The sequence below is a fragment of the Panulirus ornatus genome, chromosome 38, assembly GCF_036320965.1.
Source record: "Panulirus ornatus isolate Po-2019 chromosome 38, ASM3632096v1, whole genome shotgun sequence".
NCBI lineage: Eukaryota > Metazoa > Arthropoda > Malacostraca > Decapoda > Palinuridae > Panulirus > Panulirus ornatus.
In genome coordinates this window covers 4450996-4470411 of record NC_092261.1, presented here as the reverse complement: position 1 = coordinate 4470411, position 19416 = coordinate 4450996, and the positions used below count along the sequence as shown (strand labels likewise).

General features: G+C 41.4%; 1 protein-coding gene across 1 annotated transcript in view; it reads right to left on the bottom strand.

Annotated features, from left to right (window-relative positions):
* Nucleotides 1-19416, bottom strand: part of LOC139760831 (uncharacterized) — a 45818-nt gene that overhangs the window by 7675 nt on the left and 18727 nt on the right. The gene's annotated exons all lie outside the window — the stretch shown is intronic.

Genomic DNA, 19416 nt, shown 5'->3' with positions numbered 1-19416 from the left:
ATCGTTCTAATAGTTACGAGTATATGATCACTCTAGAAAGATGTTTCGCGACAAAATTCCATTTTGCTCTATTAATAATCTATTGATATCATGGAAATCAGCTCACATCTTGAGTGACCTATAATACCTGCCGTCGTGCTGAAAACTAATATGTTGCCAGCAGTCCTGTCCCTACCAGCGTTAACCATGGTAGGACTCTACCATGTTGTTGGTGGTCTTGGCAAAGCCATTGTTGAATGCGGCCACTATCGCAGGCTGTCCCGTCCACCCTACATCAGCCATGAATGGACTTTTCATGTTGCTGGCTGTCTTGTTATAGCCACCTTCAGCCTGGATGAACAACCATCCTTTCCATGACACAATGAACAAGAATTGCTTTATGCTTCTTTTATGAAAAAAAAATGCTTGTCTCATTTGTTAATGCATCATGTCAACATATCTAACTCACTAACACCTCCTAAAACGGACATTAAACAACGTAAGGCAAAGTCGTACTGTAATCTATGTAAAACATTCGTTATTTGAGAAGCAACGATACCTTGAGCGATAGGCACTGGAGCGGCGGATCTCACGCCCTTGGACCCACCAAACGCATGACGATTTGAAGTATATGAAGTATTTTAACTTCATACGTCTGCCATAGTGACGTTCCAAAGACATTAGATTCATCCCACGTTACCCCCGCGTACCGGCTCTTGTGTGGGCGGCATGGCAAAAACTGGTTTACGAGGTCGGGCGTTGCCTCCTGCCGCTGGAGTACTACTAAGCCGCCCACACCACGCCTACTAGGTGCCTGCATCACCTGGTGAGGGGCAGGGTCATGCAAGTCCTGGGTTGCGTGCTTGGACCACCTGTGAAGATCAAGCAGAGCAAAAGATGGCCATACCCTCTAGATACCACCACCCTGGGCACACCAAGCGGAGAGAGTGGCCGCCCCATATATGGCCCGCTGAACTATACCGTCGCACGGGCCACCTTCCTCCCTACGGCAGCTTATATGGTGCGACCATTGGGGCAATGTGGTGTGTGTGGGTAGTTGTGGTTCGCGTGTGGCTGGTGGTGTAGTAATAAATGTTGCAATATGGGTAATAGTGGTCAGTGTGTGGGTGATTGTCAAGAGTAAGGTTACTCAGCATGTGGGTTGTGATGAGTAGCATGCGGGTTGTGGGTGGCGTGTGGGCTGCAGCATGATGTGGATGGTTGCTGGCAGCGTGGGGGTTGCGGGCGGAGATGTAACAGGTACCTGTTGCAGCAACAGCAGACGCCGGGGAACGTTGACACACACACGACTTGAGCGGGGGGGGGGGGGGGGGGGTGAGATACACGGTGTTTGTGTCGATGCTCTGAGAGAGAGAGAGAGAGAGAGAGAGAGAGAGAGAGAGAGAGAGAGAGAGAGAGACGGTCTTCAGACAGCTTCACAGGCCAGGCCTGCATCACTGACGTACTGCCACACACATGCTCGTCCACAACAATCAAATGTCTGGTCTTGCATTAATAATATCTAAACTTCGCTGAGCGTTATAATATCTACGGACTTCATCAAGATGGTACAATAAGCGAAACGTAAAACATTGTATGTGGATTCAGTATCTGGGAAATGTAGACTCATTTGTAATGAAAACTGAACGAGACTGTACTACCAATGATACAGCCTCACCAAAATTAACTTCTTTTCGCGGTGTATCCTCAAGCAGGCGGAGTCCGGTAACACCAATATATATATATATATATATATATATATATATATATATATATATATATATATATATATATACTGTACAGTACATGCAAGTACAATATTATCTGCATGATAATAAATACATGAGGAGCTATCTCCCACCAAAGCATATTGAGAAGAGCTGCTGGAGGTGACAGCTGGGTAGACTGTGCGGGACAGACAGACCAATTTATCAATGTATGTATCCACCACACACATCTTCAAAGGCTCTGGGAACAGCGTCTGGCGAAAACATTAAAAATGAAGCAACGCGTACATTTACCGCAAGAAACAGGCTGTGGTAATTCTCAAGTTTACGTAAAATACTAAGGGATAATGCAGTTTTCCTATTGCCTATATAAGCATATCTTTAAGATTTTCACACGCACAGCGCATGATATTCTACACAATTACACTAATCTTTTCAATACAGACAATCAATAAAGTCTGACATAATATATTTTCATCAATGTTAAAAAGTTAATAGGTGACAAGATTATTACATAAGTTTATTTTTTTGATACAACAGTTTCTCTGGTAATCCAAGCTTACACTGATGTAATTCAACGTAAGGCCTACCGAAAACCGTCTTCGTTGGATGTAATAAGTTAACGCAATCATCACAGAAAACCAACAGGGCTCTGACGGGGCGCCCCTGAGGGGATAGAAGACCCCTGAACACTTTCCCAGGTATTTCACCAAGATAACACGACCAGCCGAGTGATGAAACTGTGAATGTGACGACATCTAAAAGCTTAAAAAGTTGCATAAAAGTAGAAATTCAAAAGATGTGGCCTCACTAACGTAAAACTCCCTCCACATAATGTACAAACTGGTAATGAAATAGCTCTAACTGGCACAATAGAGAGCGTCTGTATCACTACTTCTGAAAATCCGTATACCATTACAGGAGGAATAATAGCGGTCGTATACAGTTGTAAAATATGGAGAGATGATCATGGCTTGAAGGGACCAGTGACTACACGTCTGAATGAAGGTTGATTCTATGGAACCAATTTTCTGCTTTAGATTCCAGTTTACGGGCTCGGTGTAAGGAAGTCATCACTTACATGGCAAGCTCAATTCAAATCTAGCTCAACAAAACACCTGATTCATTTCAAAAACAATATTCATTTCCCTCAGCTGACAACAGTGGAATGCCATTATAAGTTTCTGTAATTAAAATCTACAATTGCTTGTCAGATTATGTAAAATAATCCCTCGGTTAACCACACTGACCTATCAAAAGGCGTTAACATGATCCGCGTGGCTTTCAGATCACAAATACCACCAGAATCCACGTTCGAACTGAACTTATAAAGAGAAAAGTAAAATATCAATGCAAAAACTTGAAGGAATATGACAAACATTGTATCATTTGATGTAAGTAAAGGTGATACATGCAAATATCCTAGTCTAAAACTATGTGAATTTGTTCTTTTCAGATATTTAAAGTCCTCAATTTGGCTGACGGGACACATGCAGAGTGAGGGTGTATGTTTAGTCTGAGAATTACCCTTAATACATAAAGATGTTCAAGATTTTTCGGTGGGTGGATGTAGCCTGACGGTGACGGCCTTAATGACCCTGGCAGTTGATAGGCCTAAAACCCATACAAAAATTATGTTTGAAAATGGAACATCTGGGTTATGACCAGGAACTATTTACTCCACTCTTTCCTTCTGTCTCTTCTTCACTACTGTACCCATCTTCCGACAAACGCCTCCCAGATTCTTGATTTCTATTTTCCCGCTATCAGCACTTAACCCCAATCCCCGTCCTTCCAGCCAACAATTTAGAAATATATTCAAAGCTTCAACTCCAGCCACTTAAAACCCTTTTGAAAAAGAAATAAAAAAAATCAAATCTATATACTTGGTACGTGGAGATATTTATTCTAAGACGCTTCTGAATGTATGAAACTTCACAGCTGAAAAGTAACAAAAAAAAATGAGTTTCATCCTGTTCGACAGCGTAGCCATAACTGATTCCGAAATATATCTTGTTCACTGATTTCTCCAACTTCTGCCGGTGACATTATAGAGATGTTCTGATGGGCACAATAAATGGTTTTACATTTCTCGTCTTGAAACCTCGCAAAGTTCAGGCTTTCATTAACTTCCCGGTGATTTTCTGGTGCTTTGCAGAAGTTATGTCTACCCAAATTTTCATTGAGGCCTAATCACCAATAATTTGTTTTGTATTCTGGTTCAGCTCTTGAGTTCTTCGCTTCCTCAACTGCGAAGGAACCGAATTTCTCCACACTAAGCCATTATATTGTCAATTAGTCCCCTGAAAGACTGCTTGTCCTTTCTTTATGAAGACGGAGTTCCAGGGGTCTGCTGACCCCGGGGCAGTGTGTGGTGTGGTGTGTGTGTGTGTGTGTGGGGGGGGGGGGGGAGGTGAGGGACAAGAGCCTTCTCGACGAAGGGACGGAGCTACAACGTGATTCGTTGGGGAGGGGGGAGGGGCTCGCGGGAGACTGCTGCAATATATACACGAGACACGGTCTTAAATCTTGCGTGTTACTGTTGTTTCACTAAATATTCTTTTGTTAAATAGCGTTTGTTTAATAATCTCCGCTCTTCTTTCTTCTGTCAACAGTAAATGTGTCGGCTTCTTTGAGTAAAAGACCTGATTATACTAACCGTTTTAACTGACGCTGTACAGCAGCATTCGGAAAGTATTCTGTGCCTTACAAATAGTCTTCACTGCCCCAAATGCATTATTTCGGTATTCTTTTCATCTGTTTATAAGACCTATGCTTCTCCAACTTTCTTACCCTTTACTGGTTAACTTGTTGATGTCTGTCAGCAGTCCCATCCTTCTGTAGAGAGATCATACTCGCTCTGAACGCCCTCACAATTTTTTCCCAGTTTAAGTACTTTGTGTCTGCACCAAGGATACAGGGTTTTAATGATGATGCTTTCCACACGCTGGTCTTCTATATACTCTCTCGAATCAGATCACCTAGCGGTTGAAGGTCTAAGACTTCATTCCTTGACAATCCAGTTTCACTGCTTGTCTACCGTTCAACAGCTTGACAGTCTCTTAGATTCACCGTATGAGTTTGCGGCTTCACTGCTTACAAGTCTGTAACATCACAACTTGATAGTCTGTGGCTTCATGCTTGACAATCTGTGGCTTCGCTGCATGACACTGCTTGACAGTCTGTGGTTTCATTACTTGATGCTTTAAGGTTTGTGGTTGTGTATAGTGGTAGAGCTGTCAGTTAAATCCTTATTCCTTGTAAATACTCATTCTTTGATTACTTTACTGAATAAATAAATACACACTCGCAACACACACAAACACTACACTTGAAACACACACACACACACAAGCCAACCGGAAAATATATTTTCATAACGTTAAAATCATATTCTTTATTTACAAACCTCTCTTAAGTCTTTGCAACATCATTATTTTATTACTAAATACCTAAATGAAATTATGTAACGTTCGTGGGTAATCACACCATTAATTACGAAAGTTATGAGACATATAAGTAAGACATGTGTCCCTTGGATAACCATAAAACCAGGTAATATAACTAGAATAATGAAAAAACAATTAAAGGAAACATCAAGGAAAGTGTAGCTGATGGCGTGTGGGTTCAGTAAGAGGGGTTGAGTGGTCCGGCATGCGAGCCAGGATATCACCGCTCACTCTCACACTGCTAAATTATATGGCTCTAGTCCATTACTATAATGCCTAGCCTCAGATTCTGCCTTCGTTCCCACGAAAACTGTGTTCTGAAGAGTTAGTCGAGTAAAATTATAAAAGTCGTCTCTAGGTATAAACATCAGCACTAAAAGCAAACTGGATGAAAATGTAAACACATCAAGCACCACCTGCATCTCCCGGGCTTTTAAAAACAAATGGAGAATCTGGGAATAAAAGCGTCGTTCTGTACAACATGAATGAATCCTGCACCATGAACCAGGTGAGATAAAACACTAACCTATGAATACTGATAACACTCATGTCTTTAGAAGCTTCTTGTGAGATGGGCAGGAGTGTCAGATTTCGCTCAGGGTAAAAGCAGGATGAGACGAAAGAACACTGAAACATAATTGTGGCTTCGTATCTAATTTGTCGCTTTGAGCGGACAAGATGTTTCGAGACTGGTATAAAACGTTTTGACAGCAAACACTAAGTTGTCATTTGAGTTCACAGGGGACACATGTACGTACGCACATCCCAGCCTCTGGACACGAAAGAAGAGATGCCAGACATTGCAACCTAGACTGCCTCACACATTCCTCAGTGCGGGCAACGGGCAGACCAGCTTTGGCAAGATCATCCCACGCAACTAGAAGAATTCTCATGCACAGCCGTCCGTGACTCCGAAGCAATCACCACAGCGGGCCAGTACTTGCCGTGAAAGAAGACGCTACGAGCCTTTTATGAATCCACTGGCATAGCGTACATGAAACGGAGAACCCAGCTGCTTGATATGCGTATATATGCTCTACTGTGAATCTATACTAAAATCTGATTTCGGATTTGGCCACACGATCTTGTTCAAGGGGACAACTTAATTGTCGATGAACTTTGAAAGATATTTTGTCATTAGGCAGAGCAACGTCATACCAAACACCGCAGGAAAATTTAGAGTTACGAATAAAGACTCATGTGAGTTACATGTCGAGTGTTATGTGTAGGATGAAGATAGTGTGTTTATAGACTGAATGCCAGCAACCCATGTTTATGTAAAGGAGAAAGAAAAGACAATAAACTGGTCCATTAAGGGGACGATGACAGATGTGTATATAACAAGGTTCAACCAAAATAATCTTTCAATTTCAATTTCTAAAGCAGTGTAACTCGCAGTATCACTGAAAAATAAGCGCTTTTCTTTTTTGCTCGCGTATGCCTTGTTAGGACTCCATCTCCAAAAATAATGTTTAAAACAGAATATGAAATTCTTTAAAGATGAACTGGATATATCGTCCTGATATCAGCAAATGAATGTGAAAAATCCTTAGTGAAGTTGTGCGTTATGAAATGCAATGTCATGTCGAAAGCAGCATCGATGTCCCCTTCTTTTATTGTTCATGTCATCCAACCTCAGAGGTGGGATGAGGCTTTGAACCACAGGATAAATGAACGACAATAATAAGATATCGGACCGTAATATTGCGAACGTTTCCTTCAATATTATTTTCACTAAGGCAAATTCTTTACTTTTAAATAAAGGTTTGCTCATATCAGCTTCCTCTTCTTCCTTTTCTTCACTTGCTCATATCAGTAGCCATTACCACATATTTATATAGGGAGGTGAGGTTACTGGAAACTATTCAGTACGCTCTGACAGGCGGCCACGGATGGTGCATATAAATAAAAAATGGTGGTTTCTTTCCGAGTTATGACAGGAAGATCCTTCTATTATGGTCATTTGTTTACGCGTTATTCATCTTGTGGCTTGAGATTACAGTTACAGTTCGATGCAAGAAAAAAATAAAAACTATCATTCAACACAAAAATCGTACACACTTGTATTCACATCATCACAGAAAAGAATGATTCATAAAAAGAAAACACATCTGCGACAATTCACCGCAACGACTTACAGCAGTTCATCAAACGATTCACAAAAAAAAAAAAAAACCACGGTAACACTTACAGCGGACAGAGTACCATTCATAAATATCAGGCGCCAACATTCCTAGCCCCGTGGATCGCCCTACTACTACGGCGGAGATTTTTCAAGTTCCCGAGATTCCTTTTAACATTTTCCAGAGAAAGTGGTTACATGAAATGACTGTTGACAACTGCAATAGAAGTAAGAGTGTATACAACCCAGGGTGGTCAGAGGTAGAAGCCAGCCCAGCCTTTTAAACTATTGGCCTGCCACTGATCTCCCCCAACCACCCCGGGACTGGGTATAAGCTATATCCAACCCCCTTGGATATTTTTAGTCTCTGGTTCAGGGCTTTCTTAAGAAGATATTCCTGTATCTCGAACGAATGTTACTGAAATAGGAAATATGATTTCATCCAACCAGAAGGCTTTGATTCAACAAATCATCATATACGCGTGCGCACTTACGCCTAACTACAGCAGACAGACAGCATACCAAACCTTTTAAACAGTCACTACACATCCTGGAGGAGTGCCGTGCACTTTAGCCACCTCACGTTACAACATCATATCAGGATCTCTTGTTAAACAGACACAACCATATATATATACACAAATGTCTGTTGCTGTGTTGAATGGTTATACTCAGTTGAAACGTCATTTAGCCCTGTTTCTAAATCATCCATCAAATATACAAAGTGCGAGTAACAGAAGAGCTACCTAGTCCGAGAGGCGGGGTAAAAAAAACTCGAATATTTTTTCTTGTTCGGCAACTGAGTAACGGGATTTTGGAACTCAAGAATGTGGCAGGGTTCTGTTGAGAAGCAAGAGAAAGATAGAAGAGAGTAGAGGAGGAAAGAAGAATAATAGGTTCTAAGGCCTCAACTTCTCCAGTACCTTTCAACATACGGCAAGGTTAGATGGTTGTTTATTTGGGCTTTAGGCCTATCGACCGCCCACATCATTAAGGCCGTCAGCGTCAAGTTATAACCATAAAAAACTGAAAACCTTCTTCAGGTGTTCAGGATGGTTCTAATACTATACACGCTCTCACTACATACATGGAATTTCAGTCGCAAGGTTGGCTGGTTGAGCTATAGGCGCGGTATAAACCCATGTAAGGACGTCATCATGCACCCAGCTGGAGTCCGGACGTGTCACTATGTACACATTGCACGAAAGACATGCAAACTCACTTTCTCAAGGTCATCACAGACTAGGAAGTCTCTCTCTCTCTCTCTCTCTCTCTCTCTCTCTCTCTCTCTCTCTCTCTCTCTCTCTCTCTCTCTCTAAAACAACAATCAAATTTAGATGAACAATAATGCATCACAAGAAATCTATATAAAGTCACACAATGTAATTCAATGATACAAAAGTAGTCATATATATATATATATATATATATATATATATATATATATATATATATATATATATATATATATATATATATATATATATAAGCCAATTATAAGAAAAAAATGCTACTGGATGAGTAAAAAATATTCAAAGAGTACAGACTAATATGAAAAAGTGTAATTGAAAATAAAAGGAAAGAGAGGGGATAAGATGAGAGCAACAATCACACGATAAACTCCTATAAAAAGTAAGAAGCGGAGGGAACGCGAGGGCAGGGAGCGAGGCTTGTAATCCAAGTCAATCTGGCTGGGAAGACACCGCCACCACGCCCTCCCAGCCCAACCTCCACCATCAACATCCTCCTTCTATTGCTCTCAGCCTCCGATCTGTCTCACCTTCCTGTTGTAGCCGTCCTCCTACTCATCCTCCAATCTATCCTACCCACCATTTAAGACAATTTAATCAACGTCCTAACATTTCTGTGTTCACTGTGCCTACTTATGCTACATTATCACCTTCCTCACATTATGTTTCCTATCTTTTACGATCGCACATCCATAATTAACTTACTTTACCTCACTTTTCTCTCTCAGTTCGAAGTGGTTGTTTCTTATTCTTATATCCTCTACTGTCTTACTTGGGTTGCTTCCAATGAACCTCCACTATCTCCTCTACTGTCTTACTTGGGTTGCTTCCAATGAACCTCCATTATCTTTCTTTAACAACAAAATCTACCTGCTTTTCCAGGTGGTGTTGCGAACTACATTTGCGTCACGTGCTAAACTGCGTCTAACGCACTATCTCCATGAAATATGGTTACAGTATACCTCAGATACCTTTAACAGCTGAAGGAGGTCATCTGGTAATCTGGACTATCCATTTACGTTCCACCCACAGACCCGTCTAATCTTACCCGCTCCCTCAGATATATTCTCTGGTACGCTCGCTCCAGGCCCCAATGTGTGTGTGTGTGTGTGTGTGTGTGTGTGTGTGTGTGTGTGTGTGTGTGCAGCCTGTTTCTTCATTAGCAGCATATGAACATGGCGGGTGACAAGACAAGGTCTTAAAGACAGGATAAATAAACTTACGACTTGTTTCCGACGACACGAGGCGAAGTAGATATATATATATATATATATATATATATATATATATATATATATATATATATATATATATATATATATATATATATATATATATATCAGGATAAAGACTCTATAACCTAAAGAGCGCATCCAAAACCTGAGTTGAAATCTATCTTTGTGATAATCATCAGAAAGCAAACAAGACAATTGTGTTCAGTAAGACTGTTTTCTCAGATAATATGCATAAAAAAGGAAATAATGTTTGTGTTAGATTTCTGGCATATTAATTGCAGCTAATAAGCATAACACACATCATACATACATACACACTTCTAAGGCACATACTAGTCTCAAAAACTCTTATGTTCATAAAACTCATAGTTGAGCAACATGACTCAGCTATGCCATTTTTATTTTTTGACTTCTGTCTTCATTGAAAACAATGAAAGTGTATTTCCTCACAAACAACGAATTACTTAGAATGTATATCGTAAAAACAACCAGAACATATATTTAACAATCAGACACTTTTGTTCCATTTCGAGTTCCAGAAAATGCTTCTAATTTTTAGCATTATATCTATAAAATAAGGATATTTTACATAAAAATCTGTAACGAAACAAGAAAACATATTTCTATGAGAATTTGAGGTGGAATTATACACTTCCTAGCCTGAATCCTTACATTATATAAAATACAGACTGCCAGGGAATGGTAATACGATTATATATATATATATATATATATATATATATATATATATATATATATATATATATATATATATACATATATATATTTCTTATACTGTTCGCCATTTCCCGCTTTAGCGAGGTAGCGTTAAGAACAGAGGACTGAGCCTTTAAGGGAATATCCTCACTTGGCCCCCTTCTCTGTTCCTTCTTTTGGAAAATTAAAAACGAGAGGGGATTTCCAGCCCCCAGCTCCCTCTCCTTTTAGTCGCCTTTTACGACATGCAAGGAATACGTGGGAATTTTTTTTTTTTTCCAAAAGAAGGAACAGAGAAGGGGGCCAGGTGAGGATATTCCCTCAAAGGTCCAGTCCTCTGTTCTTAACGCTACCTCGCTATCGCGGGAAATGGCGAATAGTATAATATATATATATATATATATATATATATATATATATATATATATATATATATATATATATATATATATTCCAAAACTATAAACTAGTAAGTGTGTGTGTTCAATATATTAAACTTCATGGAAGACTAAAAATACCTTCTTGGCCCGTGTGGTATACTAAGCCGTCCTGCAAAATGACTTCATAATGCCCTATGTCTGTCCTGATATTATCATCTGTTCTTGAAATATAAAGACCACCTACTTCGGTACCAGCAACTATGGTATATATTTCGTTATCCTGTCTGGGCCACATGTGTAGTGAGAATATATGTGGTTTTAGAATTAACACCTGAAGGAGTTTAAAAAAATCGGTTGGTGGATTTAACTTAACGCTGACGGCTCAAACCAGCACAGGTGCAGGGCAGAGGAGTGGGTAAATTCAATGGGAAGATAACATAACATAAAGCCACTACGCCGGTAACTTGCAGCGCGGGGCCGCTCCTCGTCACATCACCTCATTGCAGTATGAGTCAGAGCCACCACAGCTTGCCTGAGATATGATACCGTCGCGTGCACCGGGATGGACAAGAAGGTTAGGGTAGCCGCTGGGTAGGCAGGTGAGGTACGCCAAGGAACGTGGCTGCTATACTGGACTCGTGTGAGTTCAGATTCACTAAACACCATCCATCATTATGCACCACAGGCACCCGTGTGACTTTAAACGTGGTTTCAGGGACAAACATGACAAAAGTTCACCGAATTCAGAGTACAAAGTCAACAGCGCGGAAAGCAACTTAAGAGGATTAACCTGTAGGTGGAGTGTTTTAATGCCAACCTCAATTTAACGCATCTTAAATTAATCTACTTCGTGCTTATAGGGAACTGGTCCCGCAACCCAGTGTGTGTGTGTGTGTGTGTGTGTGTGTGTGTGTGTGCTCTCCTAAGCATTAAAGACAACGAAACTGCGACGTTAGTATAGCTTTAACAAACCTCCATGAATAACAAAGGGGAACGTACCCGTCACTTTTTGCTTGTCCTTATTTCTCATTTGTTACGCTTGTCGTTACAACACAATGGGTTATGAAAAACGTCCGTTCGCAGCCATCCCCAGTATGCCGAGTGCGACAGCTCGCAGGCTTGTCTGTGCGATGCAGCTGGTTTACCCTTCACGATAGGCAGGATAAAGCAATTATTCTTAGTCAAGGACAGACTTGAGAGTAACATGAGAAAACAGCACGTATGGATGGAAAGAAGCGCTCCGCATGCCGACTAACAAATAAATGTAAACACAACTGATGCATACGCTGCTTCCTTCTCAGTAGGTCAGCTTCATTAACACGGGCAGTGGAGAGGAGGGAGTGTGGCAACATTCAGTAGGGAGGGGTGGGTAGCAGGCAGCAACTATCCTGGCCTTTACTGCCCCACCACTGACGCTTTCATCCTCACACAACGCCATCCTGTACCTCCCTAACACTACCAGTAATGGTGCGTGTTCCTCCTCTTTTCCACAAGATATTACCGTCTCTGAATCTCTTGCAGATAAACATAGAGCGAAATCCACTGGGCACAGACTGCGGATGTATACTTGAGTGATCTTAAGAGTCTCCGCGCACTCTCATACACATGGATCTGAGATGGGTTTATTGACGGTGGAGACACGACAAATAACACTGTAAAACTAACCTCTAGTGCCTAGTGTGTGTTTCCTTTACAGCTCAGGTTGTCTTTTGCCGCATATGCGCAAACTGAAGTAGTTTCTATGTTGTTCACGGCGTAAATTATGGCTAGAACAATCCGAAGAATGCGAATTTCTTACTGCAGGATTCGGTTACAGTAAAGGTTTCACAAATGCTATTCAAACGCATTCATCAGACAATCTCAAACCAAATATTGACTTTGCGGTCGACTTACTTTGGACTGCCGCTCAATTTCCTCAATTTGCTACTTACACTGGATTTCTTTCTTTATGCAAGTTATTTTTATGGACCTCCGTGACTCAACACACATTCCTGAATTTCTTATGGTAACGTTTATTTTCATGTGATTTGTCATCTTGTTTAGATGTTCACATAGGTAGTGATGCTCCTGGCATTACTTGAGTAACAACTTCTGTAAAAATTTTGCTTACTCTACTACTTCCTCTGGTTGTTCCTTTCTTGGTTACTGCTTACCTTGCTTTGGTTACTGCTTCATTTGTTTAGGTTGCTTGTTACTTTCTATTCCCTCACCCTACTTTGCCTGAGCTACTGCCTACCGAGTTCCTGTAATATTATCTTCAACTACAGCTCATTTCCAGGGGATTGCTTTACTTTGCTCTATTTTGTCAAATCAGTTTGAATCTAGTATTTACATCCCAGCTGCTGGTTAATGATTTTTTTTTGCGAATTTCTAGGTCAGGATTATCAAAGGTCACGCACACTCGCCAGCACACATGTTCCTGGGGTCACGCAAATAGTTTCGTCTTATAAACAAGTTTTTAAGTCTGCGTTTAGTTGATGTTTCATTTTGCAATTTTTCGATATTCTGATGTCAATTACTCTTACTTCAGTTACTTGTTACCCAATTATATCTTCGTTTACACGAGTATCTTTATATAGAGTGTTTCGTCCTTGAATTCATATTTCTATTTTACGACTATTTCATACAATGTGTGGACACTTTTACATCCTAGTCTTCAACAGAGTCAAAATAATGGTGAAATTACTTAGAATGACTAGAATTGTCTATGACTAACACTTGCATCGAAATCAATTTTACCTACAGTATTTTCATAGCTAGGAAGTATGATAACTGAAATGCCATGAAAACTCGTTAAAGTAGTTACTACCCATCATTCAGTTCAAACAGCAACTACTGAGATTTCTCAGGCACTCCGCTTCATCTGCTATATCCACTCCTCTGGGGAAGATGACTGGATGGTAACCATTTCTCCAAATTTTCTCTGCAATGCGATGACTTTAATACTAGGCTTGGAACATCTGGCGCATTTCCATTACACAGAAAAGAAATGCACTGGCGCCTTGATGACTGATGCTCCATCATTAGAGACTTGCTCCTACCTAGCAACCAGTTTTACTGCCTCTCAGAGATAACCTTACACTTGCCATGTTAGTGTTGCTTGGCGATCTCGTGTCAACAGATTAGAAGAGATCCATGCTGTTTTAAGCTAAAATTCAAGAGCCACTCGAGTACCATCATTTTTTTTTTCCCAACAAGTCAATATTTGCTTGGAGGAATGACAACTCGACAATGCTATATCAAGATTTCATTGTCAACGTTCCAAGTTCACGTTTTATATCATTTCCAATTATATAAAGAACATACTGTGACATACTGCTACGTTACTCCATATAAGTAATCGGGCTGCTTAATAATGACATTCGGTTATTGTTAGCGTATCTGGTTACTGGAATTTGTAGTGTAAGCACTGATCGCCCTCTGCCATGGCCCTTGGGAATGATTTATGATAATACTAAATCTTGATTCTCTGTAATGGTACTTGGTAGCGTTTAACAGCCATACTTTGTTACAGTACTTGGAGGAGGAGAGAGGGGGTATAGCTTGAAGCTCATTCATCAGCATATGCTTCCTGTTGACTATCTTTCACCACAACGTCTCGTCTATCAACCTACACTCACCATCACCGCCGGTGTTCTTGCGTAACGTTTGCCAGGAATAACAGCGACTGTCTTACAACAAAAACAAGACTTGTTCGTTATGAATCTAACCCCCGTTAACTGCCTCACCTAAAGCTTCCATTCTCACCTAATAAGCATGATCATTTTGGAATTCATTTCCTTACTGAATTCAAATGCAATATGGCAATTTAACCGTAAATGCACAAGGTCACTAGTTTGTCAACCACTGAAATACGCAACACCTGAGTATATAAATATGGGCGCACTGACATCTTGCTATGACGAAAATATAAGTTATCATCCAGACGAAGAACCTTTAGAACTTCGAGTAAAAACAAAGCAAAACAAAGTAAACAGGCAGTGCTATCGCTGTGGATGAGGCAGCGTTGTTTGTGTTGGCCCAGTAGCCGTAGTGAGAGGCACCCAAGCCTCGGGCCCTAGCGGCGTTGCTCCCGCCCTACTGGGACTAGCTAGGAGGGAAAAAAATCTCTTGGGATGTAGGGATGCTGATGTAACGGAAATACTGATGTATGAGAGAGAAAGGAGCTGCGACGAAGACAGGTCGAGCAGGAGGGAAGAACGGAGGTGACCACATTCACCACCAGTGGCAGAGGTGAGGGAGGCAGAGCAACGTACAGAGAAAGAGGCATCAACGCTGGCACGGGCAGGAGGAGGAGGGATGTTCGGGGGGAGGGAGAGTCTTGTTGTAAGGTGGAGGGGAGTAGTGGGGGAGACCAGCTGATCCGTGAGGGAGGGTGATGTCACACAGCCAACCCGGACCAGCCCGGGTGCCAACTGTTGGTACCCCGGCCACGCCGACACTCTCAAGTCACTAATAAAGATAGCTGGGAAAGACGGGTTGCCGTCTGCCAACATATCCTGGGTTCATGCCAGAGATAAAAAATTAAAGGACGAACAGGTTCACACACAACACCCTCACAACTGTTCTAAGTTCTGGAGACAATTTATAAGTTATATCATAAGGATGAATCAAGAAGAATATTTCGGAAGGAAATATTAAAAAAAAAAAAAAGATACGTCTTTAGAAAACGTGTTTGTAGAAACCCATAAAAGATGAAAGTATGTATGTGCACGAATCCCCATTTTCTAGACCATAAGAGCTTTGCGGATTTTAAACCTAGCATCATCCAGCGCACACACACACACACACACACACACACACACACACACACACACACACACACACACACACACCTCCATCCTCACCAGAGGTGCTTGAACTGTACCTCCCCAATGTACCTAAACTGTACCGAACATACGGTACCTATGGTACATAAACCATCAACGGTACTGCAACAGTACTGGGTCCTAACTGTACTCTGTACCCTACCAAGTTACGTGCATCATATAAGTGCTACTGCCGTGGTGTAGCGGTTAGCTTTCCTGACCGTGACGCATTCACGAGCCACAAAGGTTCGAATCCTGGTTGCGGCAGTCGATCCATAATCATCCCAGCTGAGCATCCACCCCGAGGGGTTGGTAAAAGATAAACTTTCAAGGTACTTGAACGATGCTCTATTTACCCATCGATCCGCACTTTACATATACTTCGCCAACGGTATATTTATGATGCTTTATCAACAGTACCTTACCTCATCATTATGCTTCGCAATAACAGTAACTTGAAATCGAATGAAGGCACCCAAACCGTAGCTTACTACAGTCACTCAAACTGAATCTCATCTCCAGCATCACGAATTATACTTAACTAAAGGTGGTGCAACCATATCAACTGTACTTAACATACACCATACCAGAACATCATAAATGTACCTTCCATTGATGCTCAAACTTTACCTTACAAGTACTCCACTCCATAAATACACCTTCCATTCATGCTCAAACTTTACCTTACCAGTACTCCACTCCATAAATTAACCTCCATTCATGCTCAAACTTTACCTTACCAGTACTCCACTCCATAAATTAACCTCCATTCATGCTCAAACTTTACCTTACCAGTACTCCACTCCATAAATGTACCTTCCATTCATGCTCAAACTTTACCTTACCAGTACTCCACTCCATAAATGTACCTTCCATTCATGCTCAAACTTTATCTTAGAAACTGCACATAAACTGCTCCTCAATAACGGCAATTACAGTGTAGCTTACAAAATACACCAAATTTACATAAACTGTACACCTCAACTGTATCTAGTTTACCAAGGCAACGACACATGAACTATAACTTTCCAGTCGTTAATTAACTGTTGCTAAACTCCTTTAGAAACTTGTACCTGACTGAACCTCAACCCCCCTGAACTTTAACTCGACAATGAGACCTTAACCATGCCATGTAAAGAGTACCTTAACAACTCCACCTATCCCCCCATCCCCCCCTTAACACGACAAACAATCATAGGGTCTAAGTCGTTAACAGTCGACGCATGTAATGAGACGCACGAAAGCTATTCGTTTAACGACTTAAACATTCAAAGTAGGAGTTCAACTTCTTGAACAATAACAGTCCTGGGTACCTTTAGAACGCATTGTTTGAACAGGAAAATGAAATACGGCAAAACATTTAAAGCTGCGTGTACAATAAAAAAAAAAATATAGTCCAGCAATTCAAAATCAGGTCCCTTAAACTGGCAATACGGTATATTACAGTCAAATCTCTCCTCCTCTCCAGACTCGAGAGTAGGCAGGCCAGCTCGTGAGAACGATGACCTGGCCACTTCAAGTCGATTACCTAAGCCCTTGCGCATGATGAGCTAACCTTACGATGTGATGAGGACGGGGTATACTCCTTGAGTTTGATGACTCAACCCTCTGAGAAAGACGATTAAATCCAGTACCCTACGATACCTTAACCCCGTAAATAGAAGAGGGTTACAGCACTCATCAATGCATTCCCCGATAGGCAATGCAATATCTATAAACAATTCAACCCACGAAGGGTAACTTATCTACTCAGAGAGAGAGAGAGAGAGAGAGAGAGAGAGAGAGAGAGAGAGAGAGAGAGAGAGAGAGAGAGAGAGAGAGAGAGAGAGTGATATGCAGCCTGACAAACAATTGAACAATTGCTGTAGATCTCTCTGTCCGGGTTTCAACACTCGCATCCTAGGGTGCGCCTTCAGGGGACGTCAGTGATTTACAGTAATTCGAGGGTTGTGGCAAAAGTGCGAGTGCGTGTGTGCTGAGGCAGGTGGCATAGTGGTTTAGTGGCTCCTGCCACATGCAGCGTCAGGATATCATCATGGACAGATACAAATTGGGAGCGCCACGGGCGGTCGCTCACCCGTTGGGTGCAGGCACCCGGCTGGCTCCCGAGCCCGCGCTAACCTAGTCCACATTCATGCAACTCACGACTCTTCAGGACGGGCGCAGCTGGGCTCTCGAATCCCCCGTTAGTAAGAAGCAACAGCGCCGCGAATCAAGGCCGCGTTCAAATATCTGGCCAGTATCATGGAGCGTGTTCCACAGTTGACAAACCTATTCCACCCCTCATAATAAACACCGCACCAACGTACAAAGATACACAGCTTTCCAGCTTCCTTAACATCCAACAACCTTGGGTAAAATGGAGATCAAAAAAAGACGTTTATTAATCATACGTCATATAAATACTTCCCTCGATATTTCAATCCCTGCCATGAGAAGCAAGTCTCACTATCATACAACTATTACGAAGTATACAATGAGGTTCCGGTTCACTGTCTTTTCCTATATTCCAAACATCTGTATGTCTATGCAGTGATGTCGGCGCAAGGTAACTGCAAGAGAAACTCTAACCAAAGAGAATTCCATCAGGTAACAGGTAACGCTGTTGAAAGAAAGGCTGAATTCAATTCTTGAGAGCTGGGTCAAAGATCAGGGAGGTCAGCAAATGGAAATGGAGAACCGAGGGGATACATTTTCTATCACTGAAGGGGTCAACTGTCGTAACCTTTGAACCTATCCCTTACACAATCACTAAGATTTCCCTCTACATTTTCTCCTTGTATTTCTTTCACTTGTAATCCTTCCTCTTCCCTTATTTATTCTGTGATCGAGTTATGTACGACCGAGATTTCTGCATGCAAATTCCTTCCAAAAACCCTTTTGTAATTCTAGATTTAAGAATACGAGTTTTCGATATGTATCTTACTGTATGTGCAATACATAGGCCAGAATATGTCTTTATGTACGTGTTTCTTTCAAGGTGTACATAAGGTGTTCTTGCAAGCAAGTGTATGAGTGTCGTGTGTAATGATCTAATCGTACTGTACAGGAAGAAAATTCTACACCCGTGGGTCCCCGTCTCTTGAATTTTTCCGTTATCATACAGCTTTTAACTTTCTCTGTACTAAGGACCATTTAATAACACAGGTAATTTCTATAAGACTTGTAAAGGTAACTTGGTTGCATCTTTTCCAAACACCTGATGATCTGCGCCAATACCGTTTTTCTTGACTAGGATAAGCTAGATTTGGTTGAATACCAAACTAACCAGACCTACTAGGCTAAGCTGGGTTTGCTTCGAGTACAAACCTAATCTAATCTGCAAAGCTAAGCTTAGTTGGAGTACAAACCTAACCTAATAGAGTAAACCCAAACTGCGGGGGTGAATTTCAAGGAGATACATCCGTTCTAACAAGTTCTTGTTTCATTCTCTGTTATGGCTTCCGGTTGGTCTATGTTTACACCTTACGAATATCGGCTCAAAGTGGTGGTCAATCGTAGAGCAACTTCAGGAGGAGAACAAACAAATCTATAACGTACTGAGGGCAGTGGTGTGCGCGCATACGTGTTCATAAGAGTATTTGTGTGCGTGTGTGTGTGTGTCCACAATGTAATGCGTATTAAAGTCAGCGTCAAACCCAGATGAAGCACATATGGTGCAAGGTCCGGGTTGAGAGAGCGAGCGGTATCAGGCAGGCCCAGACACCCAGGCGGCCTGGCTGATACCACCACCATGGTGAGAGAGAGAG